Source organism: Scyliorhinus canicula, chromosome 6 (assembly GCF_902713615.1).
Source record: "Scyliorhinus canicula chromosome 6, sScyCan1.1, whole genome shotgun sequence".
Taxonomy (NCBI): Eukaryota; Metazoa; Chordata; class Chondrichthyes; order Carcharhiniformes; family Scyliorhinidae; genus Scyliorhinus; species Scyliorhinus canicula.
Window position 1 is genome coordinate 7,611,687 of NC_052151.1, and position 27,299 is coordinate 7,638,985.

Sequence of the window (27,299 nt, forward strand, 5' to 3'; positions counted from 1 at the left end):
GTAATCCTACGCAGAAAAGTCGATGGGCTGAGCCAGTGCAGGAGGAGGAATTGGAGCTTTAACAACATCACTGGAGAGCACCTCATTTATTCATGAAGCTTCTCATCTTCTCCAGCATTTTGAAGATTACTTTCCCATGGTAAACCATATTATTAATAAAACTATAAAATCAAACTTATCTTTCAATTTATTATGCGACTTTTGTTCATTATGTAAAAAATCTTCAAATTTTCAACATAAAAAATAACCAACCATTAGACCAAACCATAAGATCATAAGACGTAGGAGCAGAATTAGGCCACTCAGCCCACCGTGTCTGCTCTGCCATTCAATCATGGCTGATATTTTTCACATCCCTATTCTCCTGCCTTCTCCCCATAACCCCTGATCCCATTATTAATCAAGAACCTATCTATCTTTGTCTTAAAGACACTCCGTGATTTGGCCTCCACAGTCTTCTGCAGCAAAGGGTTCCACAGATTCACCACTCTTTAGTCTGATATTGTGCCCTCTGCTTCTAGTTTTTTCCTACAAGTGGAAATATCCTCTCCTCGTCCACTCTATCCAACCCTTGCAGTATCCTGTAAGTTTCAAGAAGATCCCCCCCTCATCCTTCTAAACTGCAATGAGTACAGATCCAGAGTCCTCAACCGTTCCTCATATAACAAGCTGTTCATTCCAGCGATCACTCTTGTGAACCCATCTGGATCTTTTCCAAGGCCTAGCACATCATTCCTTAGAAACGGGGCCCAAAACTACTCACAATACTCCAAATGGGGTCTGACCAGAGTCTTATACAGGCTCAGAAGGACATCTCTGGTCTTGTATTCTAGCCCTCTTGACATGAATGCTAACATTGCATTTGCCTTCCCAACTGCCGACTGAAACAGCACAGTAACCTGAAGAGAATCTAGAACAATGGGCGGGATTCTCCTCCGGCGCCCGGGCGTTTCCCTGCGGCGTGGGGCTGCCCCACAATGTGAAACCCCATTGATCGGCCAGTGTAATGAAGAATCCCGCTGGCGGGTCGGGGCAGAAATATGGCGCGGCGGATAATCCAGTCCAAGGACTCCCAAGTCCCTTTGTGCTTGATTTCCTAAGCATTTCCCTATTTAGAAAATAGTCTATGCCTCCATTCCTCCTTCAAAAGTGCATAACCTCACACTTTTCCACATTGTATTCCATCTGCCACTTCTGTGCCCGGTTTCCTCGCCTGTGCAAGTCCTTCTTCAGCCCCCCTGTTTCCTCAATCGTTGTATCATCTGGAAACTTAGCAGCAGTACCTTCAGTTCCTTCTTCCAGATCACTAATGTATATTGTGAAAAGTTGTGGTCCCATGTGTTACACCAAAGACTGGAGATAGATGGGTAACTGTAAGAGGGACTGGGAAGAAGCAGTCAGTGCAGGGACCCCCTGCGGTCGTTCCCCTGAGTAACAAGTATACCGTTTTGGATACTTGTGGGGGGGACGACTTACCAGGGGTAAGCCATGGGGTACGGGCCTCTGGCACGGAGTCTGTCCCTGTTGCTCAGAAGGGAAGGGGGGAAAGGAGTAGAACATTAGTAATTGGGGACTCAATAGTCAGGGGCACAGATAGGAGATTTTGTGGGAGCGAGAGAGACTCACGTTTGGTATGTTGCCTCCCAGGTGCAAGGGTACGTGATGTCTCAGATCGTGTTTTCCGGGTCCTTAAAGGGGAGGGGGAGCAGCCCCAAGTCGTAGTCCACATTGGCACTAACGACATAGGTAGGAAAGGGGACAAGGATGTCAGGCAGGCCTTTAGGGAGCTAGGATGGAAGCTCAGAGCGAGAACAAACAGAGTTGTTATCTCTGGGTTGTTGCCCGTGCCACGTGATAGTGAGATGAGGAATAGGGAGAGAGAGCAATTAAACACGTGGCTACAGGGATGGTGCAGGCGGGAGGGATTCAGATTTCTGGATAACTGGGGCTCTTTCTGGGGAAGGTGGGACCTCTATAGACAGGATGGTCTACATCTGAACCTGAGGGGCACCAATATCCTGGGGGGGAGATTTGTTAGTACTCTTTGGGGGGGTTTAAACTAATTCAGCAGGGGCATGGGAACCTGGATTGTAGTTTTGGGGAGCGAGAGATTGAGAGTAGAGAGGTCAGGAGCACAGTTTTGACTTCGCAGGAGGGCGGCAGTGTTCAGGTCTGTGGTTTGAAGTGTGTCTATTTCAATGCCAGGAGTATACGAAATAAGGTAGGGGAACTGGCAGCATGGGTTGGTACCTGGGACTTCGATGTTGTGGCCATTTCAGAGACATGGATAGAGCAGGGACAGGAATGGTTGTTGCAGGTTCCGGGGTTTAGGTGCTTTAGTAAGGTCAGAGAAGGGGGCAAAAGAGGGGGAGGTGTGGCGCTGCTAGTCAAGGACAGTATTACGGTGGTAGAAAGGATGCAAGATGGGGACTCTTCTTCCGAGGTAGTATGGGCTGAGGTTAGAAACAGGAAAGGAGAGGTCACCCTGTTGGGAGTTTTCTATAGGCCACCTAATAGTTCTAGAGATGTAGAGGAAAGGATGGCGAAGATGATTCTGGAAAAGAGCGAAAGTAACAGGGTAGTTGTTATGGGAGACTTTAACTTTCCTAATATTGACTGGAAAAGATATAGTTCGAGTACATTGGATGGGTCGTTCTTTGTACAATGTGTGCAGGAGGGTTTTCTGACACAATATGTTGACAGGCCAACAAGAGGTGAGGCCACTTTGGATTTGGTTTTGGGTAATGAACCAGGCCAGGTGTTAGATCTGGAGGTAGGTGAACACTTTGGAGACAGTGACCACAATTCGGTGACCTTTACGTTAGTGATGGAAAGGGATAAGTATACCCCGCAGGGCAAGAGTTATAGCTGGGGGAAGGGCAATTATGATGCCATTAGACATGACTTAGGATGTGTTGGTTGGAGAAGTAGGCTGCAAGGGTTGGGCACACTGGATATGTGGAGCTTGTTCAAGGAACAGCTATTGCATGTTCTTGATAAGTACGTACCAGTCAGGCAGGGAGGAAGGGGTCGAGCGAGGGAACCGTGGTTTACCAAAGAAGTGGAATCTCTTGTTAAGAGGAAGAAGGAGGCCTATGTGAAGATGAGGCGTGAAGTTTCAGTTGGGACGCTTGATAGTTACAAGGAAGCGAGGAAGGATCTAAAGAGAGAGCTGAGACGAGCAAGGAGGGGACATGAGAAGTCTTTGGCAGGTAGGATCAAGGAAAACCCAAAAGCTTTCTATAGGTATGTCAGGAATAAAAGAATGACTAGGGTAAGAGTAGGGCCAGTCAAGGACAGTGGTGGGAAGTTGTGTGTGGAGGCTGAGGAGATAAGCGAGATACTAAATGAATACTTTTCGTCAGTATTCACTCAAGAAAAAGATAATATTGTGGAGGAGAATGCTGAGACCCAGGCTATTAGAATAGATGGCATTGAGGTGCGTAGGGAAGAAGTGTTGGCAATTCTGGACAAGGTGAAAATAGATAAGTCCCCGGGGCCGGATGGGATTTATCCTAGGATTCTCTGGGAAGCCAGGGAAGAGATTGCTGAGCCTTTGGCTTTGATTTTTAGGTCATCATTGGCTACAGGAATAGTGCCAGAGGACTGGAGGATAGCAAATGTGGTCCCTTTGTTCAAGAAGGGGAGTAGAGATAACCCCGGTAACTATAGGCCGGTGAGCCTAACGTCTGTGGTGGGTAAAGTCTTGGAGAGGATTATAAAAGATACGATTTATAATCATCTAGATAGGAATAATATGATTAGGGATAGTCAGCATGGTTTTGTGAAGGGTAGGTCATGCCTCACAAACCTTATCGAGTTCTTTGAGAAGGTGACTGAACAGGTAGACGAGGGTAGAGCAGTTGATGTGGTGTATATGGATTTCAGTAAAGCGTTTGATAAGGTTCCCCACGGTCGGCTATTGCAGAAAATACGGAGGCTGGGGATTGAGGGTGATTTAGAGATGTGGATCAGAAATTGGCTAGTTGAAAGAAGACAGAGAGCGGTAGTTGATGGGAAATGTTCAGAATGGAGTTCAGTTACGAGTGGCGTACCACAAGGATCTGTTCTGGGGCCGTTGCTGTTTGTCATTTTTATAAATGACCTAGAGGAGGGCGCAGAAGGATGGGTGAGTAAATTTGCAGACGACACTAAAGTCGGTGGAGTTGTAGACAGTGCGGAAGGATGTTGCAGGTTACAGAGGGACATAGATAAGCTGCAGAGCTGGGCTGAGAGGTGGCAAATGGAGTTTAATGTGGAGAAGTGTGAGGTGATTCACTTTGGAAAGAATAACAGGAATGCGGAATATTTGGCTAATGGTAAAATTCTTGGTAGTGTGGATGAGCAGAGGGATCTCGGTGTCCATGTACATAGATCCCTGAAAGTTGCCACCCAGGTTGATAGGGTTGTGAAGAAGGCCTATGGTGTGTTGGCCTTTATTGGTAGAGGGATTGAGTTCCGGAGCCATGAGGTCATGATGCAGCTGTACCAAACTCTGGTACGGCCGCATTTGGAGTATTGCGTACAGTTCTGGTCGCCTCATTATAGGAAGGACGTGGAAGCTTTGGAACGGGTGCAGAGGAGATTTACCAGGATGTTGCCTGGTATGGAGGGAAAATCTTATGAAGAAAGGCTGATGGACTTGAGGTTGTTTTCGTTAGAGAGAAGAAGGTTAAGAGGTGACTTAATAGAGGCATACAAAATGATCAGAGGGTTAGATAGGGTGGACAGCGAGAGCCTTCTCCCGCGGATGGAGGTGGCTAGCACGAGGGGACATAGACTTAAATTGAGGGGTAATAGATATAGGACAGAGGTCAGAGGTGGGTTTTTTACGCAAAGAGTGGTGAGGCCGTGGAATGCCCTACCTGCAACAGTAGTGAACTCGCCAACATTGAGGGCATTTAAAAATTTATTGGATAAGCATATGGATGATAAGGGCATAGTGTAGGTTAGATGGCCTTTAGTTTTTTTTTTCCATGTCGGTGCAACATCGAGGGCCGAAGGGCCTGTACTGCGCTGTATCGTTCTATGTTCTATCACCGACCCTGAAGCACACCTGTAGTCACCAGCTGCCATCCTGAAAAAGACCCCTTTATCCCCACTCTCTGCCTTATGGCAGTGAGCCATAATCCTCTATCCATTCCAGGATCTTACCCTTAACACCATGGGCTCTTAACTTATTTAAGTTTCCTATGCGGCACCTTGTCGAAGGCCTTCTGGAAATCTAAACAAATCATGTCCACTGCTTCTCCTTTGTCTAACTTCCTCGTTACCTCCTCAAAGAACTCTAACAGATTTGTCAGACATGACCTCCATTTGAAAAAGCCATGCTGACTCCGTCCTATTTTATCATGCACTTCCAAGTATGTCGCTATCTCATTTTTAATAATGGACTTTAGAATCTTACCAATGACTGAAGTCAGGCTAACCGGCCTATAGTTTCCCGTCTTCTGCCTCCCTCCCTTCATAAACAGCAGTGTTACATTCACCTCTTTCCAGTCCTCTGGAACCCTTCCTGCCTTCAGTGATTCCGGAAAGATCACCACTAAAGCCTCCACAATCTCCTTTAAAACCCGAGGGTGATGTCAATCCTGTCCAGGTGACTTATCCAACTTCAGACCTTTCAGTTTCCCCAGAACCTTCTCCATTGTGATGGCCACTCCACTCACCTCTGCCCCGATACTCCTGGAGCTCTGGCATCCCACTGGTTCTTCCGCCATAAAGACTGATGCAAAGTGTTATGGGCCAGGTATTGAGAACCCTAAAGTGTATCATGGAGTTCACCTGACCCACAACTTTTAATAGATTGTGGTATGGGGAGCACACGGCCCAGTCTACAGGTGTGGTACAGAAGAAATGGAAAAGTATTTTTTAAAGCAAAACAATGTTTATTCTATGAACTCATGTTAAGCTTTTTAAAACATATAGTGAACATCTTAGCAACCTTCAATTCAAATACAACTCCCAAAGAATGCAACACTAAGTAATCCTTAATAACTTCCCAAACAATATCCAGAAGACAAAAGAAACACCTTATAACATTAAGAAGCAGATTAGGATTACATTCACTACTGAGAACATTTATAATTCTGAATTCACCAAATGATCAAGTGACAGTCTTTTCATGGCAGAGATATCAACAGTACACTTGCTCTGTCTGGCTTCAGCTCCAACGCTAAAAACAAAACTAAAACACACCCTGCAGCAAACAGTCTAAAACAAAAGTAAAAAGCTGACAGACAGCCCAGCTCCATCCACACTCTGGCATCACTGATAAACACCCAACATCTTAAAAAGATAAACATCTTAAAGGTACATTTCTTAAACACCCATTTTTTAAAGGTACTCTCACGTGACACCTCCCCCAAGAAAAAAAAATAAAGCATCAACTTCAAGATGGTTCATTTTTCACCTTTTCTCTATCCTTTAAGAAATGTACACAGTAAATATACTTTTTCGTTTCCAAAAACACACGGAAACAGGTATAATATAGTCCATTTTTTTCGTTCTTCTTCATCCAACTGAAACTCCTCGATTGACAGTCTCTTTGAACAAGAAAGTCTCTGTACGATCCATCCATTTCTCTACGCCTCGGCATTTCTCTTTAAAGTCAGCCACTTTAGTTCAATCTGATCACAGAGTCCCTTGCAATTCTCCAACACAGGAGTATTGGTTATCACAGCTTTCAGGCAGTGAAATGCCTGTTGAACATCCGCTGTCCACTGAAATGTTCGACGTTTCTTCAGCAAGTCCATCAGTGGAGCAATCACGCTACAGAAATCTTTCACAAATGTTCGATCAAATCCACTTATGCCAAGAAATCACATTATTTCCCTTCGCCTTGAAGGTATTGAAAACTCAATAACTGTTGGTTTCACATCCCGTGTGACCATTCGACCGTGTCCGATTGTATGGCCAAGGAACGTGACTTGGGCTTTTCCAAATTCACTTTTGGCTAGGTTTACCACCAAACCCGCCTCCTGAAGTCGATCAAATAACTCCATCAGATGTTTTTAATGTTCTTTCCATGTCTGGCTGAAAATTACCAGATTGTCGATGTATACCGCACAATTGGGTAATCCTAAAACAACTTTGTTAGTTAACGGCTGAAATGTGGCTGGGGCGTTTTAAATGCCAAATGGCATAACTTTGAATTGGTATATACCATCTGGAGTCACAAAAGCTGAAATCTCCTTGGCCCTTAAAGGTACCTGCCAGTAACCTTTAAGTAAATCCAGTTTGGAAATAAAAACTGATTGTCCCACTTTCTCAATGCAATCCTCCAAACATGGGAGAGGGTAAGAGTCCATTGTTGTAACTGCATTAACCTTTCTATAGTCCACACACAATGGTTGGGTACCATCTGGTTTTGGTAACATCACTATGTCTTCATTGGCTGCAACCCACTTCAATTGTGCCATTTTTAAGCATATTCTCAATCTCTTTGTTAACCTGTGCCAATTTTAAAGGGTTAAGTCTGTATGGATGTTGTTTGATTGGAACAGCATTTCCCCCATCTACATCACGTATATCCATTTTAGTACTTCCCAATTTATCTCGACAAACTTGCCCATGTGATATCAATAACTCTTTCAGGTCAGTTTGTTTTTCCTCTGGAAGGTAACTCAACAATTTATCCCAATTTTTAAGAACATCCTCAATTTCCAATTTAATTTCAGGTATGTCAAATTCAGTCATCTGGATTTGGTTTGTCACTTTGAGTTAGAATCATTAAAACCTCCTCCTTTTTCTCTCCTTCCCTTTCAAAATATCTTTCAAGCATATTCACATGACACACTCGGTGAGTCTTCCTTTTATCTGGTGTTTTTACCACATAATTCACCTCACTTAATTTCCTTTCAATCTGATATGGTCCACAAAACCTAGCTTTTAAAGGTTCATCTACCACTGGTAACAACACTAAAACTTTATCTCCACTGGCAAAACTACGAACTTTGGATTTGTTGTCCGCGACCCATTTCATCACATTTTGTGAAACTTTTAAATGTTGTCTCACCAATTCACCTGCTCATTTTAATCGTTCCCTAAAATTTGACACATAATCCAATACTGTAAGTTCTGATTTCTCACTCACCAATTTTTCCTTAATCAATTTAAGTGGTCCTCTTACCTCCTGACCGGAAATTAGTTCAAAAGGATACATAGATACATCGAATTTACAGTGCAGAAAGAGGCCATTCAGCCCATCGAGTCTGCACCGGCTCTTGGAAAGAGCACCCTATCCAAGACCACACCCCCACTCTATCCCCATAACCCAGTAACCCCACCCAACACTAAGGGCAATTTTGGGCACAAAGGGCAATTTAGCATGGCCAATCCACCTAACCTGCACATCTTTGGACTGTGGGAGGAAACCGGAGCACCTGGAGTAAACCCACGCACACGGGGAGAACGTGCAGACTCTGCACAGACAGTGACCCAAGCCGGGAATCGAACCTGGGACAATGGAGCTGTGAAGCAATTGTGCTAACCACTATACTACCGTGCTGCCCTAATAGGACTGAATTTGGTTGACTCATTGCATCCCCAATTGCAAACAGTACGAATGGAATTCCTTTATCCCAATCCTCTGGATAATCGTGGCAATAAGCCCTCAACATTGTCTTTAATGTCTGATGCCACCTTTCAAATGCTCCCTGCGATTCTGGATGGTACACAGTTGATTTAAATTGTTTTACTCCTAAGCTATCCATTACTTCTTTGAATAACCTCGAGGTAAAATTTGATCCTTAATCCGATTGTATTCCTGTGGGTAGACCATATCAAGTAAAGAATTTAAGTAATTCCTCCACAATCTTTTTAGCTGTAATATTACATACTGAAATGGCCTCTGGAAACCTAATAGACACATCCATTATAGTCAAAAGATATTGATTCCCACTTTTCATTTTAGGAAGCGGTCCTACGCAATCAATTAGGACCCTTGTAAAAGGTTCCTCAAATGCTGGATTGGGTATTAAGGGCGCTGGTTTTATCACTGCTTGAGGTTTCCCTATCACTTGACATGTGTGACATGTTTGACAAATTTTTTTTTTTTTAAATTTAGATTACCCAATTATTTTTTCCAATTAAGGGGCAATTTAGCGTGGCCAATCTACCTACTCTGCACATTTTTGGGTTGTGGGGGCGAAACCCACGCAGACACGGGGAGAATGTGCAAACTCCACACGGACAGTGACCCAGAGCCGGGATCGAACCTGGGCCCTCAGCGCTGTGAGGCGGTTGTGCTAACCACTAGGCCACCGTGCTGCCCAATGTTTGACAAAATTTAACTACATCTTTATGTAGTCCAGACCAATAAAAATGTTTCTGTATTTCAGCTTGAGTTTACCTTATTCCCAAATGACCTCCCACTGGTACCTCATGTGTAACTCCCAACACCTCCTTTCTATACCCCACTGACAATACAACTTGATGAACTTCTGCCCACTTCTCATCCGCCTGCATATGTAAAGGTCTCCATTTTCTCATCAAGACATCACTTTTACGGTAATAACACTCTGGTACACTCAGATTCCTCTTCTGTATATGCTTTCTGATACATCCGTTTTATTTCTATATCTGTCTGTTGTAACTCTGCCAATTTTACTGAACTAAAAATATCTGCCTCATGCTCCACCTGTTCTTGTTCTTTTTCAACCATCTGATCAAAAATCGTTTCTGATAATTGCACTTCAACTTCATCTTCACTCTTTGATTTCTCCTCTTGCCTTAACCTGTGACTTTGCAACCTTGTTACTACACAATCCAGAAAAATCCCAGGATATTCATCCTTCCAACAGTTCAGTTGTCTGATTTTTCCACTGGTTTATCCACCACAGTAGACATCACTCCCACCTGCAATCCAGCTATATCATTATCCAAGATAAACTGTATTCCTGGACAAAATTTCTGGATAGAAATTGTCCCATTGGGCAGACGCAGCATGGGTTCGTTAAAGGCAGGTCATGCCTAACTAATTTAGTGGAATTTTTTGAGGACATTACCAGTGCAGTAGATAACGGGGAGCCGATGGATGTGGTATATCTGGATTTCCAGAAAGCCTTTGACAAGGTGCCACACAAAAGGTTGCTGCATAAGATAAAGATGCATGGCATTAAGGGTAAAGTAGTAGCATGGATAGAGGATTGGTTAATTAATAGAAAGCAAAGAGTTGGGATAAATGGGTGTTTCTCTGGTTGGCAATCAGTAGCTAGTGGTGTCCCTCAGGGATCCGTGTTGGGCCCACAATTGTTCACAATTTACATTGATGATTTGGAGTTGGGGACCAAGGGCAATGTGTCCAAGTTTGCAGATGACACTAAGATGAGTGGTAAAGCGAAAAGTGCAGAGAATACTGGAAGTCTGCAGAGGGATTTGGATAGGTTAAGTGAATGGGCTCGGGTCTGGCAGATGGAATACAATGTTGACAAATGTGAGGTTATCCATTTTGGTAGGAATAACAGCAAACGGGATTATTATTTAAACGATAAAATATTAAAGCATGCCGCTGTTCAGAGAGACTTGGGTGTGCTAGTGCATGAGTCACAGAAGGTTGGTTTACAAGTGCAACAGGTGATTAAGAAGGCAAATGGAATTTTGTCCTTCATTGCTAGAGGGATGGAGTTTAAGACTAGGGAGGTTATGTTGCAACTGTATAAGGTGTTAGTGCGGCCACACCTGGAGTATTGTGTTCAGTTTTGGTCTCCTTACTTGAGAAAGGACGTACTGGCACTGGAGGGTGTGCAGAGGAGATTCACTAGGTTAATCCCAGAGCTGAAGGGGTTGGATTATGAGGAGAGGTTGAGTAGACTGGGACTGTACTCGTTGGAATTTAGAAGGATGAGGGGGGATCTTATAGAAACATTTAAAATTATGAAGGGAATAGATAGGATAGATGCGGGCAGGTTGTTTCCACTGGCGGGTGACAGCAGAACTAGGGGGCATAGCCTCAAAATAAGGGGAAGTAGATTTAGGACTGAGTTTAGGAGGAACTTCTTCACCCAAAGGGTTGTGAATCTATGGAATTCCTTGCCCAGTGAAGCAGTTGAGGCTCCTTCATTACATGTTTTTAAGGTAAAGATAGATAGTTTTTTGAAGAATAAAGGGATTAAGGGTTATGGTGTTCGGGCCGGAAAGTGGAGCTGAGTCCACAAAAGATCAGCCATGATCTAATTGAATGGCGGAGCAGGCTCGAGGGGCCAGATGGCCTACTCCTGCTCCTAGTTCTTATGTTCTTATGTTCTGAAATCATTTCTCTATTACTCCTTTTGTTCCCATAAATTTAGAGTACCCAATTATTTTTTCCAATTAAGGGGCAATTTAGAGTGGCCAATCTACCTATCCTGCACATCTTTGGGTTGTGGGGGTGAAACCCACGCAGACACGGGGAGAATGTGCAAATTCCACACGGACAGTGACCCAGGGCCGGGATTCAAACCCAGGTCCTCAGCGCCGTAGGCAGCAATGCTAACCACTGTGCCACCGTGCTGCCCATTTCTCTATTACTCCAACTACCACTTCACCACTCTTCACTGGACTTTACAACCTTACCTTATATAATTGAACACTACTCCTCTCACCCTGAATTCCACATATTACCATCTTTTCTGGCAACATTCTTCCCAAACTACATAACTCTTCATCTCTTACCATTAAAGATTGACTAGCTCCTGTAGCTCTTCATATTGTGACTTCTTTACCTGCTCCTCCTGATACACATGAGTAAGCTTTACTCACACAAGTAAATTCTTTAAAGAGATCTGGCACCTTCTTATCAATCACCTCTTGATCAGGCTGTACAATCTTGAGCACCTCCTTCGCTTCAATTGGACTTTCCTTTATCACTGTAACAAATCCTACTGTCTTATCCTGTTTTACCACATCAGTCTTCCCAGTGCTTTTCTTCAACCAACAACACTGTGACTTTACATGGCCTAGTTTATTACAGTGAAAACATTTGAAACTTTTCATTTCTTTTCCACCCTCCTGGATTTCTTTTTTAATCTGAGGTACACTCTTCTTATTATCTCCCATCAGATCACCTTTACCTTTACCACTTGAGTATTTCACATGTCCCCAGTTTCTAGCCCTCACAGGCTGAAATGATGTTGGAAACCAATCTTTGATTTACGAACTAATTCATAATCATCTGCGATTTCTGCTGCTAATCTTGCAGTTTTAACCCTCTGCTCTTCCACATGAGTTCTCACTACATCAGGAAATGATTTTTCAAACTCCTCCAAAAGTATAATTTCATCATACGTTTTGTCTATTTTCAAAGCCCTTCTCCACCTATCAAAATTATTCTATTTGATCCTTTCAAACTCCATGTATGCTTGACCAATGGATTTTTTCACCTCCTCATACGACTCAGATACGTCCTCCGGTAGTGATGCAAACACTTCACTAGCCCTACCTACCATCTGTGTTTGAATCAGTAATACCCACCAGTCCTGTGGCCATTTCATGTGTTTAGCTAGTTCTCAAATGAAATGAAAAAGGCTTCTACCTCCTTCTCGTCCAATCTTGCCAATGCTTGGACATATTTAAATAGATTCCCAACACTTTGACTTTGACGCTCTTTCTCACTATCCTCATCACTATCAACCAACCGTACGTTCCCCTTTACGTCTGCCAATTTTAACTGACTGTCATGTTCATTTTCTGAAGTTCAAACTCTCTCTCTTCATCTTTTTCCCTGATCTGTATCTCCCTCTCCCTTTCTTTTTCCTCTCTATCTCTTTCGTATTCAAGCCGCTTTAATTAATTCTCATTAACCCTTACCACATTATCCACATTAACCCTTACCAACTTTTACAGATTGTTGCTCGTTTTACTGGAGTGTGATTAACACGCCTCTGTTTAAAGGCCGTGTGCTTAACACTGCTATGGCTCTGTATATGTAATTATGCTCGGAGTCGCCAGGTGCCGTATTTAGACACCGTCACAAGTATATCAAGGTCAGGTTCAAAGTAATAAATCTGTACACCGATTAGTAAGTCCAAACGATTGGTGTTTATTATAACAAATATAATAAATACACATGCATACGCTAAAGAGACTAACTTACTTCTAATACTGAACAACTAAATACTTATCGAGACAGGAACAGGCAAGGTCAGGGAACAAGGCCTTCGTCCCGTTCTTGGTCTGCAACTCTCTGAATCGTAAGGTTGTCAAGATCTAGCAAGGTCTGGATCACGTAGCGATCGTTGTATTGGCACTTACAGTTCGATGGCTGATGCTCAACGTCCGGTGATGAAACTGGAGTCAGGATGCGATGTAACAAGTCTGGGCCGGAGTCTGGAAGCAACAGCAGATCTGGGCTGGAGCAAAACAGACCGAACCATGTGCGGGACCTACTCTTATAGGTCCTAGAAGTCCGTGCCCCCTTGGGGCGGTTCTTTTACCTGCCAGGTATCGATTGGGCCTCTCCCAATCGATATCTTCCAAACCCCCCAATCTGAGGGTCGTTCCTCGATGGGTGGGGCGGTCCCTACGGTTCTTTGTGTTGGTTACTTGTGGCGCCATTCTGTCTGGGCGTCAACGCAAAAGTATCCATTGATACTTAAATGTTTCTACTGTGCGGGGTCTGGATCTGGATCACCTCATTACTATGCAGATGTTTCCATTTGCACCTTTGGCTGAAACTCTGCACCTGGCCAAAAACTGGTTTCTGTACGTGCAGAATGCAAATTAGTCTTCTGCAAACTGCTTGTCCTCACTAAGACTGTTTTTTCCCTGCAGCCTTAGCAGTTCTCCATTTTGTAGCCCAGTGTCCATCTTAGATGGCTACAAGATGCACTATAGAAAGCATCCTATCGGGCACATCACAGCCTGGTATGGCAACTGCTCGGCCTAGGACCTCAAGGAACTTCAGAGAGTCGTGAATAACGCCCAGTCCATCACCTGCCTCCCATCCATGGACTCCATCTACACCTCCCGCTGCCGGGGGAAAGCGGGCTGCATAATTAAGGATCCCTCCCACCCGACTTACTCACTTTTCCAACTTCTTGCATCGGGCAGGAGATACAGAAGTCAGAGAACACGCACGAACAGACTCAAAAACAGCTTCTTCCCCACTGTCACCAGACACCTAAATGACCCTCTTATTGACTGACCTCATTAACACTACACCCTGTATGTTTCAACCGATGTCAATGCTTATGTAGTTACATTGTATATCTTGTGTTACCCTATTATGTATTCTCATGTATTTTCTTGAATTTTGTTTAATTCCCTTTTCTTCCATGTACTGAATGATCTGTTGAGAGGCTTGCAGAAAAATACTTTTCACTGTACCTCGGTACACGTGACAATAAACAAATCCAATCCAATCATGTTCCATTTGTTAAATTTGCAACTCAATTTTTGCCATTTCCAATGAGTCAAACTGTATCTCAGGCAACTTTAAATGCTTAGCCACCGCCATAATTACCTCACCTTTTCGCATTTTGTCAGGTAATGTTAACTGCCATGTTTTTTTACAAATCTAACAATCTGCTTTTAGTCTCTGTCTGTAAGGTACTGCGTGTGACCGTCTCCACCCCAAAAAACTTCTGCACCTCTGAAAGAGCCATTGTCCACAACACACTTCCTACTTAAACTAGAATACCACACCTGAAAAGCAACCACACAATATGCTCACCCCTCACTGTCTTCAAGGTCACTGAGCCAATCCAACACATAGACTTTTATTCCGTACGAGCTGCCAATTTGTTATGGGCCAGTGTTTAGAGAACCCCAAGGGGGGCTGGTTTAGCTCACTCGGCTAAATCGCTGGCTTTTAAAGCAGGCCAGCAGCACGGTTCGATTCCCGTACCAGGTTCCCCGGACAGGCGCCGGAATGTGGCGACTAGGGGCTTTTCACAGTAACTTCATTGAAGCCTACTCGTGACAATAAGCAATTTACATTTCATTTCATTTCAAAGTGTATCGTGTAGTTCACCTGACCCACAACTTTTAATAGACTGTAGTATGGGGAACATACCGCCCACTCGACAGGTGTGGTGCAGCAGAAATTGAAAAGTACTTTTTGAGCAAAATAATGTTTATTCTATGAATTCAAGTTAACTTTTTTAAAACAAACAGTGAACATCTTAGCAACCATTAATTCAAATACAACTCCCAAAGACTACAACACTAAGTAATCTGTAAGCTGTCCTTTTAACATCCAGAAGACTTAAAACATCTTTTCCCAGAAGCACATCAGGTTTACATTCACTATTGAGAACATTTATAATTCTGAATTCACCAAATGATCAAGAGATAGTCTTTTCATGGCAGAGAGATCAACAGTACACCTGCTCTGTCTGGTTTCAGCTCCAACTCTGAAAACAAAACTAAAACACACCCTGCAGCAAACAGCCTAAAACGAAAGTAAAAAGCTGACAGACAGCCCAGCTCCACCCACATTCTGACATCACTGCAGTAGTAAACATCCATTTCTTAAAGGTACTCTTACTGCAGATATTTATATGCACACCCATTTAAAAACACCCATTTCTTAAAGGTACTCTCACATGACAGGGTCACATACAGCCCATCTGGGTTCTGAGTGCAACCCATGACATTTTGTTGATCCTTGCCTTGTTGATGTGCAGGGTTGCCACATTCTGTTGAGTTCTGTCAGTGTAGTTTTTTTCCTTGCTCGTATGATTGAAGTGATATTGATGGAAAGTAAGGGCAAGTGTAGTGAGGTGCCTGCTGACTGCACACAACATTGACTATGAGAGCAGTCCCTCTGGGTCCAAAGTGTATATTTATTTTGATTTTACCATTTGTTAATAGTTCGATTAAGATATAAATGATTAAGCATTTTCTAGCACTGAAGAAATATTCAACATTTATTCAATGTATTTAATCTTACTCATAGGGTTGTGGTAAGTGAACGAGCCCAATTTCAATCTTGTGGCTTGCTGAGCTGAAGCCCACTCACTAGCCTAGGTTTCCCAACACTGGGCTTTGTGTGTGTGTGTGTGGAGGCCTGATTTTAACTGTGAAGGTGAATTATTGGAGAGGAATGCTCCCTTCCAGTCGGGGAACACTTCAGCAGTCAAGGGCATTCATCCTCTGATCTTCAGGTAAGTGATCTCCAAGGTAGCCTTCAGGATGCACGACAGTGCAGAATCGCTGAGCAGATAACCAAGTTCTGCATGCATGAGTACGGCCTCAACCGGGACCTTGTCTCACTACATTTAACCCCCTACCATCTGACCTGGGCTTGAGACAATTCACACCTCTTTAACCGGTGATTATCCCTCTCTCCAGTCGCACCTGTAAAGGACCTGTAAAGACTTAATTACCTGCAAATACTTGCATTCAAAGTATCATCTTTGTCCATTTACGTGTCTGTGGAACCCACCTCTTCATTCACCTGATGAAGGAGCTGCGCTCCGAAAGCTAGTGATTTGAAACAAACCTGTTGGACTTTAACCTGGTGTTCCACGACTTCATACTGTGCCCACCCCAGTCCAACGCCGGCATCTCCACATCATAGGGAGGTGGTGGTATAGTGGTATTGTCACTGGACTCATAAACCTGAGACGCAGGGTAATGCTCTGGGGACCCTGGTTCAAATCCTGCCACTGCAGCGATGAAATTTGAATTCAATGAAATATCTGGAATCAGATATTTGATTCACTAATGCCCTTTGGGGAATGAAATCTGCCGTCCTTACCTGGTCTGGTATCCATGTGACTCCAGACCCACAGCAATGTGGTTGACTCATAGCTGCCCCCATAAGGGCAATTAGGGATGGGCAATGAACGAATTAAAAATAATGGTTTCCAGCGAGTTAAAATGTCCGACCGAGAAAATGAAGGCATGAGGAATGATCTGGACCGTGCCTCATAAATATGTTGTTCTTGGCTCCCGCCACTCGGTGAGCTGAAGTGAGGCCATTCCAGTTGCCCCTCAGGCCTGTGGAACGGGCCCGGCCGCTGACGTCAGCGCGCGGCCGGGCGGCGGTTGGAGGAGTCTCGCGGCCGGGCGGCGGTTGGTGGGGTCTCGCGGGCGGCGGTTGGTTTGATTTGATTTCCAGCTGCTTGGGAAAGAGAGACGGAAGGTTCAGGAGATCCACCTCAGTAAACCTTCACTATCCGTTTCTTTCTCTTTTCGGTCACAGGGCGACGAAGATGTTTCGGATTTTTATAATTGTTTGAAACCTCAGAGGCCACGAGAAATTGTTTCCTTTCGTTGCTTACGCTCGTGCAGGGTTTCTGATTTACTGAATAATTATTGTGAGTATTGCTCCGGCTGTTAGACATTTAAATTACACTGACACGTTTTGCTATTAGAAATTTTGCACTCCCTGTGGCGAACTCTTGATCGGGGTGCACCAACAAAACACAACCAAAATGTTTGATTTTTTTTTACAAACCATGATGGAGAGCAGCTTGTCAACTGTGTAGGATGTATCTGTAATTTGCAGGGATTAAAACCAATCTCTTCTACATGGATGAGAAGAGGCAATAAAAACATTAGTAGGGATAAAAATATTGGAGAATGTGAGTGACTGAAAGTCAAGCTTCGTCCCATTAGATATTGAACAGAGAACATAGAGAAATACAGGCATACAGCACAGAACAGGCCCTTCGGCCCACAATGTTGTGCTGAACTTTTGTCCCAGGTTAATCATAGATCATAGAATTTTGGACACTGCGGCAATTTATCATGGCCAATCCACCCAACCTGCACATCTTTGGACTGTGGGAGGAAACCAGAGCACCCGGAGGAAACCCACGCACACACGGGGAGAACGTGCAGACTCTGCACAGACAGTGACCGGAGCCGAAATCGAACCTGGGACCCTGGAGCTGTGAAGCAATTGTGCTATCCACAATGCTACTGTGCTACCCACATCGGGTTTATAAAAGTTAATTGCTGCAGATGCTGGAATCTGAAAAGCAGAAAATACTGGGCAGTCTCAACAGGTCAGACAGCATCTGTGGAGAGAGAAGAGAGCAAACATTTGGAGTGTGGTTGACTTTGTCAAAGCGGTCATGTAGGGATTTCTTTAATTTCTGATTGTAATAAGTGAAGAGGGAGAACCAGTCGAGTATATCGCTTTCTCACACTGTATTAGCCCTAATATTACAATAATGCAGCTCGATCTTGAAGCATTTTACTGCCTGGTTGATGTTCCCTATTTGCAAAGCTGTAAAATAAATCTTATTGAAAGCTTTTGTCCTGTTCAGAAGGCTTCCAATTCAGGGGAAATGTGACAAAAAATGTTTTCACCGAGAGTGTGGAGCTCACTGCCTGAGAGGACGGTGAAGTATTTAGATGTGCACTTGTGATGCCGAGGCATACAAGGCTATGACCAAATGCTGGAAAATGGGATTAGAATATTTAGCTGGATATTTTTCATGGGCAAAGACAGGGTGGGCCTTTTCTGTGCTGTTGACCTCTGTCGCACCCAATAACCTGCTCTGAAAATATGCTCACATTTTGACAAATTGCACCAGAACAGCTGACACAATCAAGAGCATTTTAACAGAACATTTAATGTTCTTCAAAAAGGTCCTGGGCAGGATTCTCCATTAGCCTATGTCGGAATCGGGAAAGGTAATTGGGTGGAGAATCAGTCGTGATGCCAAAATCGTAGTGGTGGCCGGGCGCATGCCAAAACGTCATGATCAGGTGCCTTGGTAGTGGCGTCAATGCATTCTACTCCGCACATACAGTAAATGCCGTTCACATATCAGAGGGCCTGACACGGTAGTCTCCGGGGCTCCCGCGATGCTCTGCCTCAGCTGGGAGGAATAACTGACAGTGAGGTTCACTTGTGGTTTTAAAAATCGGGAAACAGGCATGGTGGCTATTGAGGGAGAGAGAGCAGGTAGGACATGAAGAGGCACAATCATGGGCTGTCAGTCCTGCCACTGGCAGTGGGTTGCGGTCTGCCAGGCCCAGAGGGACAACAGAGGGGACATGACCAGTGGGTGGGGCTGGGGTGACCCCACACTGGACCAGGGTGCCCAGGCACGGACTGCCATTGCCGTGGCATGCAAGGCAGACATCTTACTGTGCACCCCATTGACTGCATACTGTGGCCCGTGGTTGTGCAGATTGACACCAGCCATATGGGTGTGTTCACCCCCCCAACCACCCACCACCCGCGGCAGCACGCGGCTCACAGTAGCCCCTGCAGGAGGGTGCCGGACGAGGGCTGCGGAGCATAGTGTGGCATGGCTAGTGCCAACTCCCGATAGCAGGGACAAGTGCCAGGGCCTGAGTCCCCTGTGTTGCCAGGCACCGAAGGGGCCAGGGGTGCAGAGTGCTGGGGGGGACGGGAGTGGGTGTGGGGATGGGAGGGGGGAGAGGAACATGCAGGGGCAGGTTCTGCAGTGCAGACCGGGGCCAACTTGTAGCCTGGTGGACCTGGTTCCTCTGCCTTTCACCCCCTGCAGACAATGGACTTCGGAATTCAACCAGGAATGGTAGCCTTCATCCTAGTTGTTGCCGCCCTGGGAAATGCACTGAGGCTGTACGAACTGGAGCTGCTTGAGGGGCCTCCACAGCAGTGGAATTTGCCCCAGAAGAACAGGAGGCAGCTGATGAGGTTGGAGAGATGGCAGCCCAAGAGGCTGCAGAGGTGGAAAGGATCATTGCATTAGGCAGTACCTCATTTGAGGACCTGCTGGATTGGGCATGCCATTGGAGACTCCGTATGTGGAGGGAGACTGTGCAACATATATGCTATGACTTGTCACACCTGGCATGGTGGGCAATGGGGGAGGACATCCGTTCCTGCTGGCCGTCAAGGTGACGATCGCTCTGAACCTTTACGCTATGGGGTCCTTGCAGGTGTCGAATGGGGACCTGTCTGGAATCTCTCTCACCTCGGTGCACAGGCTGGTTTAGCTCACTCTGCTAAATCGCTGGCTTTTAAAGCAGGCCAGCAGCACGGTTCGATTCCCGTACCAGCCTCCCCGGACAGGCGCCGGAATGTGGCGACTAGGGGCTTTTCACAGTAACTTAATTGAAGCCTACTCGTGACAATAAGCAATTTTCATTTTTTTCATTTCACAAGTACATCACGGAGGCCCTATATGTCCCATCTGCATTATATAAATTCAGTGTGGATCGGGTCCACCAGAATACCTGTCAGAGGGGTTCGCCACCATTGCCGAGATGCCCCAGGTCCAGGGAATGATTGACGGGATGTATATTGCCCTACGAACACCGTCCCATGATAGGCTGGTCTTCACAAACCGTAAGTGGTTCCACACACGTGCAGCTGGTGTGTGACCATGAGATGCAGGTCTGCACCCAATACCCAGGCAGTGTGCATGGCGTCTTCGCCCTGGCACACTCAATGGTTCCCGGACGAAGGGTTGACTCCTGGATCAAGGGGTTGGCTCCTGGATGAAGGACTGTCTGCTGAGGCTGTAGCTGATGACGCCTATCTGGAGGCCACCGATCACCGCGGGATCCACTACAACGATGCCCATGCTTTGACCAGGGGCATAATTGAGTGGTGCTTCAGCATCCTGAAGATGAGGTTCAGCTGCCTGGACCACTATGGAGCGGTCATCCGGTATAGCGCTAGGAGAGTCTCCCACATCGTGGTGGTCTGCTGTGTCCTCCAGAACATTGCACAGCAGAGAGGCGATGTGCTGGAGGAGGAGGATGAATGGCGGGCCTCGTCCGACGAGGAGGATGTGGGGGAGGGCGAGGATGAGCAGGAAATGGGACCGGGCAGGCACAGAACGCTGCACAACGTGTGTGTCAGTGCACATGGGATGCTCTAAACACCTCCAGGTTCGCTGACCATGGGTCTGGCCAGCGATGCTTTCATGAAATCCGCCACACTATCTCGCCTTCTGTGATTCCTACCTGCCTCACTATGTTGCGAGCCTTGGGCTGGCAGTAATAGAGGGTTGTTCCATGGGATGGAGGATGATGATGACCCACTCCGCGATGGGCTCTGGTGCTCTGCCCCAATTGACAACGTCTGACTCAGTAGCGCTTTCACAAAGCACCTGGGTGATCCCTGCATGCGAGCTGGCCGTTCCAGCACACAGTCCCGCTGAACCCTTGGGTGGTGGCAGTTGAAACCGTAGGGGAGGAGGAAGATGGGTGGATGTGGATTTGGCACCGGAGTGGTGAGCACTGGCTGAACTGGGGTCCCCAGTCCGTGCCCATCTCTCCCGCCCCCAGCACCCCCTCTGCAGCCAGCCCATACCTCAACCCTACTGACAGAGCAACGAGGCAGGTTGAAACGTGAACATGTGTTTATTGTGCAACTGTGAATACATATATACAGGTTTGTAACCGATGCCCCTTTCGCTATCCTATGTACTACATCCGTGCCAACTTTCTTTTAAAAATATTTTTATTCTCCTTTTTCACATTTTCTCCCAAATTTACACCCACCAACAATAATCAGTAACGAATGCAATGCCAATCCCCATATCAACAACTATCCCATCCTCCCATCAAACCCCCAAACAGAAGGCCGCATGTTAACATAAATAACAGAGGAAACAGGAATCACCTATTGGCACCATTAACACATACAGCCCCCCCCCCCCCCCGCCCGCGAGAGCCCGGGTCCAGTTACATGTGCACCACTTTAGAGATTACCCTAAAAACCTCCTTCCAGTAATCCTCCAGCTTTGGACAGGACCAAAACAGACGATTGCGGTTTGCCACCCCCCCCACCCACAGCAACATTCACACACATCTTCTGCCCCCTCAAAGAGCCGGCTCATCCTCACTCCTCAGGCGTGCTCGATATACCATCTTCAGCTGTCTCAGCCCCAACCTTGCGCATGAAAATGAAATGAAAATCGCTTATTGTCACGAGTAGGCTTCAATTAAGTTACTGTGAAAAGCCCCTAGTTGCCACATTCTGGCGCCTGTCCGGGGAGGCTGGTACGGGAATGAGGTGGAGACGTTCACCCTCTGGAGCACCTCACACCACAACCCCTCCTCCATACTCTCCCAACTCTTCCATCCACTTTGCCTTGATCCCTTCCAGCGATGCCTTCTCCTCTTCCAAAATAGCCCCGTAAACCGCCGACATTACCCCCTTCTCCAGTTCCCCCAGTCGTCAGCACGTCCTCCAGCAATGTGGAGGACGGCTCTACCGGGAAGCTCTATCTCCTTTCTGGAAAAGTCTCAAACCTGAATGTATCTAAATATTTCCCCCTGTTCCAGCCCATACTTCGCTTCCAGCTCCTTCAATCCTGCAAATCGAACACCAATCTTTTAGTGTCCCAATTCCTTTCTCCGCCCATCTCCGAAAATTTAAATCCAACTTCTCTGGCCCAAATCTATGGTTTCCCCGAATCGACATTTCCCTTGACCCTGCCCCCAACCATAAGTGCTGGTGAAACTGCCTCCAAATTCTCAACTAAGCTATTGCAACCTGACTCCATGATTATTTCCCGGGGTCGTCGGGAGCGGCGCTCTTGCTAGCGCCTTCAATCCTGAACCCCAACACAAATTCTCCTCCATTCTCACCCACTGGGAGTCAACCCTTCTGACCCAGCTCTGTACCTTCTCCACATTCGTTGTCCAGTAATAATCCATCCAGTTCAGAAGACCCAACCCCCTGCCTGCCTTCCTCTCTGTAGTAGTACCTTTTGAATTCTGGCCACCTTCCCTCCGCATATGAACGAGGAAATCATCCCTTCTCTTTAAAAACTGCCTTTGGCAGGAAAATCGGCAAGCATCAGAAAATAAATTGCGGCAACACGTTCATTTTAACTGCCTGTAGCCGACCCGCCAGTGACAGAGGGAGACCATCCCACCTTGCCAGATGAGCTTTCATCCTCCCCACCAAACTAGAAACGTTGTACCTACTGAGACACCCTCCCAATCCTTTAAAAACATTTTTTTAGAGTATACAATTATTTTTTTCTCCAATTAAGGGGGGATTTAGTGTGGCCAGTCTACTTAAACAGCACATTTTTGGGTTGTGGGGGTGAAACCCATGCAGACACTGGGAGAATGCAAACTCCACATTGACAATGATCCAGGGCCGGGATTTGTACCCGGGCCCTCAGCGCCGCAGTCCCAGTGCTAACCACTGTTCACATGCTGCCCTTGCCTCCCCTCAATCCTGAGCAACCTGTACCCCCTCGGTATCTAAAGTAAGTCCCTGCCCTAGGGAATGACAGCCCCCCTACTCCCGGCTGATACACCACAAAATATTCACTCTTTGGATTTAATTTGTACCCCGTGAAAGACCCAAACACCTGAAGCAGCTCTCGTATTCCCCCTATTGACACACTCTGTTCCGACATGTATAACAACAGTCATCGTATATAAGGACACCCTATGCTCTACCCCCGGCACTATCCCTTTCCATACCCCCGAACTTCCACACCGCCGAACAACGGCTCAATCGCGAGTGCAAACAGCAGAGGGGACATAGGACATCCCTGCCTAGTCCCATGGTGGAGAGAAAAGTATTCCGAGCTGATGTTATTTGTGTGGACACTCGCCACAGCTCCTTCTATAAGTAGCTTTACCCAGTCCACAAATCATGGTCCAATCCCAGACCGCTGCAGAACTGCCATCAAGTACCCCCATTCTACCCATTTCTCGGCGTCCAATGCCACAACCACCTGTTTTTTTCCCCTCCGCTCGCGCCATAACCACGTTCAATACACTTCTAATGTTCAAAAAGAGCTGCCTCCCTCTCACAAACCCCATCTCATTTTCACCTATCACCTTCAGGAAGCACTCCTCCAGCCTACCTGCCAGTATCTTCGCCAATATCTTTGCATCCACATTTAAAAGTGATATGGGCATAATAGACCCACACTCCGTCCGGACCTTATCTTTTTTAAGCAACAGGGAAATCGATCCCTGCCCCAAAGTTTCTAATCTTCCCGAATGCCTCCTCAAACATCCCCACCATCAGCGGTACCAGTTTATCCTTGGATTTTCAAATACTATTCCAACGGAATCCCATCCGGCCCTGCCACCTTCCCCGACTAGATCCTCCAAATCGCATCTTTTATCTCCTGCTTCACTATTGCCCCATCTAATATAGCCCTGTTCCCCTCCACTAGCCTCGGGTACTCCAGCCCATCTAGAAATTCCTGCATCTCCCAGTTTCCCCCAGGTGGCTCTGACCTTTCATAGAATTCCTTAAAGACCTTGGGTGGGATTCTCTGACCCGGTCGCCGGGAGGCGATGTGAATCACAACGCAACAGCGGGCCGCCAAATCTCCCGCGACTGGAGAATTGGAGGTGGCGCGGTTAGCGCAGCGGCGGGTCGGGGGCGCTCAACGTGTCCCGTCCCCCCCCCCCCCCCCCCCGGCCATTCTCCCCGCGCCATGAGCCTAGTGCCCGACGAGTTAGGCCGAATCCCGCCAGCGCCGTTCTCGTGTGATCCCACCCGGCGGGACCTCAGCGTTCATGCTGCGGGGGGAGGGGGGGGGAGGGTGGCCTGGTTGGGGGAGGGGGGATCTGATCCCGGGGGGGCTTCACGGTGGCCTGGCCCACTATCGGGGCCTACTGATCAGTGGCCGGGCTTGTCCCGGTAGTAGACCCATGTTCGTTCCTCCGCGTCGGGCCCCTGTAGATCTCCGCCTTGTTGGGTCGGGGTCGGCGCGGAGAAGGCAACCCATGCGCATGCGCAAACCCGCGCCGGTGTGGTGGCATGCGCGGACCCTCCATGCCCGTGCTGATGCCGGTATCGGCAGCCGGAGCAGCGTGAGGCTCTCCAGTGCGGTGCTGGACCCCTGTGTGGCGCAGGATCACTGAACCTTGGGGCCAGATTACGCCGTCGTAAAACGTTCCGGCGTTTATAAAGGCGTCAGCACTTAGGCCCAGGATCGGAGAATCCCGCCCCTTGTTAATCTGATCTTGAGCTATCACCGGCTTCACTGCCCTGTCCGGCACCTGGACAATTTCCCTTGCCGCTGCCTCCCTCCGGAGCTGTCCCGCCAACATGACCCGCCTTTCTTCGTGTTTGTAAACTACACCCCTTGCTCGCCTCAATTGGCATACCGCCTTCCTGGTAGATAGTGGGTCGAAGCTCGCCTGTAGTTCCTTCCTCTTTTCTAACTTCGCTGGGTCCCCATCTTCTGCATAACTCCTATCTAAATCCAGCTTCTCATCTATTACCCTCTAACGCTCCAACCTCTCCTCTTTGTCTACCCCAGCCTTAAATGAGATCACCTCACCACCGCCTTTTGAGCTTCCCCGGCAACCGCTGTTCACATTTCACCCGTGCTGTTGAAACCTACATATTCCTCCATTTTCTTTTTCAATTTTGTCACAGAACCCTCGGTGCCCCAACAGTCCCACATCTAATTTCCACCCCGGTCTCTGTACCACCCACTTCTCCAATACCATATCCACTCAATGTAGAGCATGATCTGATATTGCAATTGCTCAGTACTCCGACCCCTTAACCCCAGCCAGATGCGCCTTCCCCTCCACAAAAAAGTCGATCCACGAGTATATCGTGTGGACCGCCGAGAAAAACAAGTACTCCCGCTCCCTCGGGTGCAGAAACCTCCAAGAGTCCACCCCTCCTATTTCCACCATTAGCCCACCAATGCCTTTGCCCCTCCCTGACGGGACCAGTGAGCGCAGCCGTGACCTGTTCAAACATGGCTCCTGCACTAGGTTCCAGTCACCCCCACCCTCCCCAACTATCAGTTTGTGTGAATCCAAGTCTGAGATGGTCCCACACACCTTCGCAAATTCAACATCTTTCCAATTGGGACCATAGATATTTAGCAGCGCCACTAGCCACCCCTCCAGCGCCCCTGTCACAATCACATATCTACCCCCCCCTGATCTGCAACCACCTTCTCCATCTGGAACTGTACTCTTTTGCTGACCAGTACCACAATCCCTCGAGCCCTTCCGCAAATCCAGTGTGCAACACCTGGCTAACTTAGCCCTTTTTAAGTCTCACTGGACCTTTACCCTCAAGTGAGTCTTCTGCAGCATGGCTATAACGGCCTTCAAACTTTTAAGATGTGGAAGCCCCCTTGACCTCTTGACTGGACCTCCCAATCCCCTCACGTTCCACGTGACAATCCTAACTGGGGGTCTCTCACCCCCCTCTTCTTATCCACTATCATCATACCACCGGGCTCTGCCCATGAGCCTGACCCACCCCTACCCATTATTAACATCGAACCGTCTCCTAGAATCCCCCCCTCCGAACTGCCCCTCGAAAAACACCTCGCCCAGTATCGATCCTCTCCACCTCCCTTCCTCGCCTCGCAGGCCCATTATTAAAACCTGCTAACCAGGTTCCAATGTCCGTAACCCTCCTTTCACCTCCCCTCTGTTCACTAGTCGAATTTAGTTAGCTAGCGTGGGTGGCCTCCCCATGCCCCCTCCCCCCTAAGGCATAGCGTCCCCTTCCACACAGCCTCCTCCAGTTCCTTCATTTTTTCACCTTGTTCTCTCACCTCGGCTGTGTCTTTGCCACAGCTACCCTCACCGGGAAAATTGCCACCTCCACCAATGATTTCAGTGCAACCGCCATCTTGTTCCTCAACGCCTCCATTTGCCTCGTAAACTGCTTCTCCAGCTCCACAGCCATCATCTCAGTCTTTCGACCGGAAGCAGTGTGACCCCACCATGTGGTCCGACATCTGCTATCTTGTCAGTGCTTTTCCTGGTCCTCTCATTCGACGGCGAACCCGGGTTCCCCCCTTCCCAGCTGCTTTTCGCATCATTTAATGACTTATTTTTTTTTTTCCTCCTTTATTCAATCCTAAAATAAATAAATAAAAATTTGAAAAAAAAAATATATATCTCCCCCTGGGACCGGAACTTCTCAAAAATCCATTTTCAGCAGGAACCACCCGATGTGCTCTACTCCCCCTCTACATGCCACATCCTGGGTTCAGGTCTGCCGATTCGACTGCCTCACCTCATGTTAAGCTCTGCCCCCGCCTCACTTCAGGTTCAAAGCCTCCGCTCCAAACTGGCCTGACCCGGCGCCTGACCCTCGGGCCCCAAAAGCAACAGGGAACCCCCAGAAAATGCCTGAGATAGTGTGGACCGATGGGAGCCTCTTCTCGCGAGGGATAGGGGGGCATGGTCTGAGGTGCTGTGGATTTTAGGCACCTTTCCTGCAGGTGTCACTGGGCCCACGAGATGCCTGATGCCTCCCCCCGGCTAATCCAAGAGACGAGGGTGGAGCAGACACCTTCTGGGTCTGTGCCACATCAACCTATGCCCAGACAATGCCGCCCTCAGCCATGGACTGCTATGACAGGGCCACACTCTGCAGCACCGCCCGTACAGAGTGCCCCAGGCCTTGGACATCGTGACCAATTTCCAAAACATTCGCCCCCAAG

General features: G+C 47.1%; 1 protein-coding gene across 1 annotated transcript in view; it reads left to right on the forward strand.

The window, feature by feature from the left end:
* The first annotated feature begins 16,998 nt into the window (after positions 1 to 16,998).
* The window catches only part of LOC119966923 (dynein heavy chain 8, axonemal-like), a 1,786,259-nt gene continuing 1,775,958 nt past the window's right edge, over positions 16,999 to 27,299 (forward strand). The window contains exon 1 of the mRNA XM_038798881.1: positions 16,999 to 17,243. The gene's annotated coding sequence lies outside the window, so the exon portion shown is untranslated. The remainder of the gene's footprint in view (positions 17,244 to 27,299) is intronic.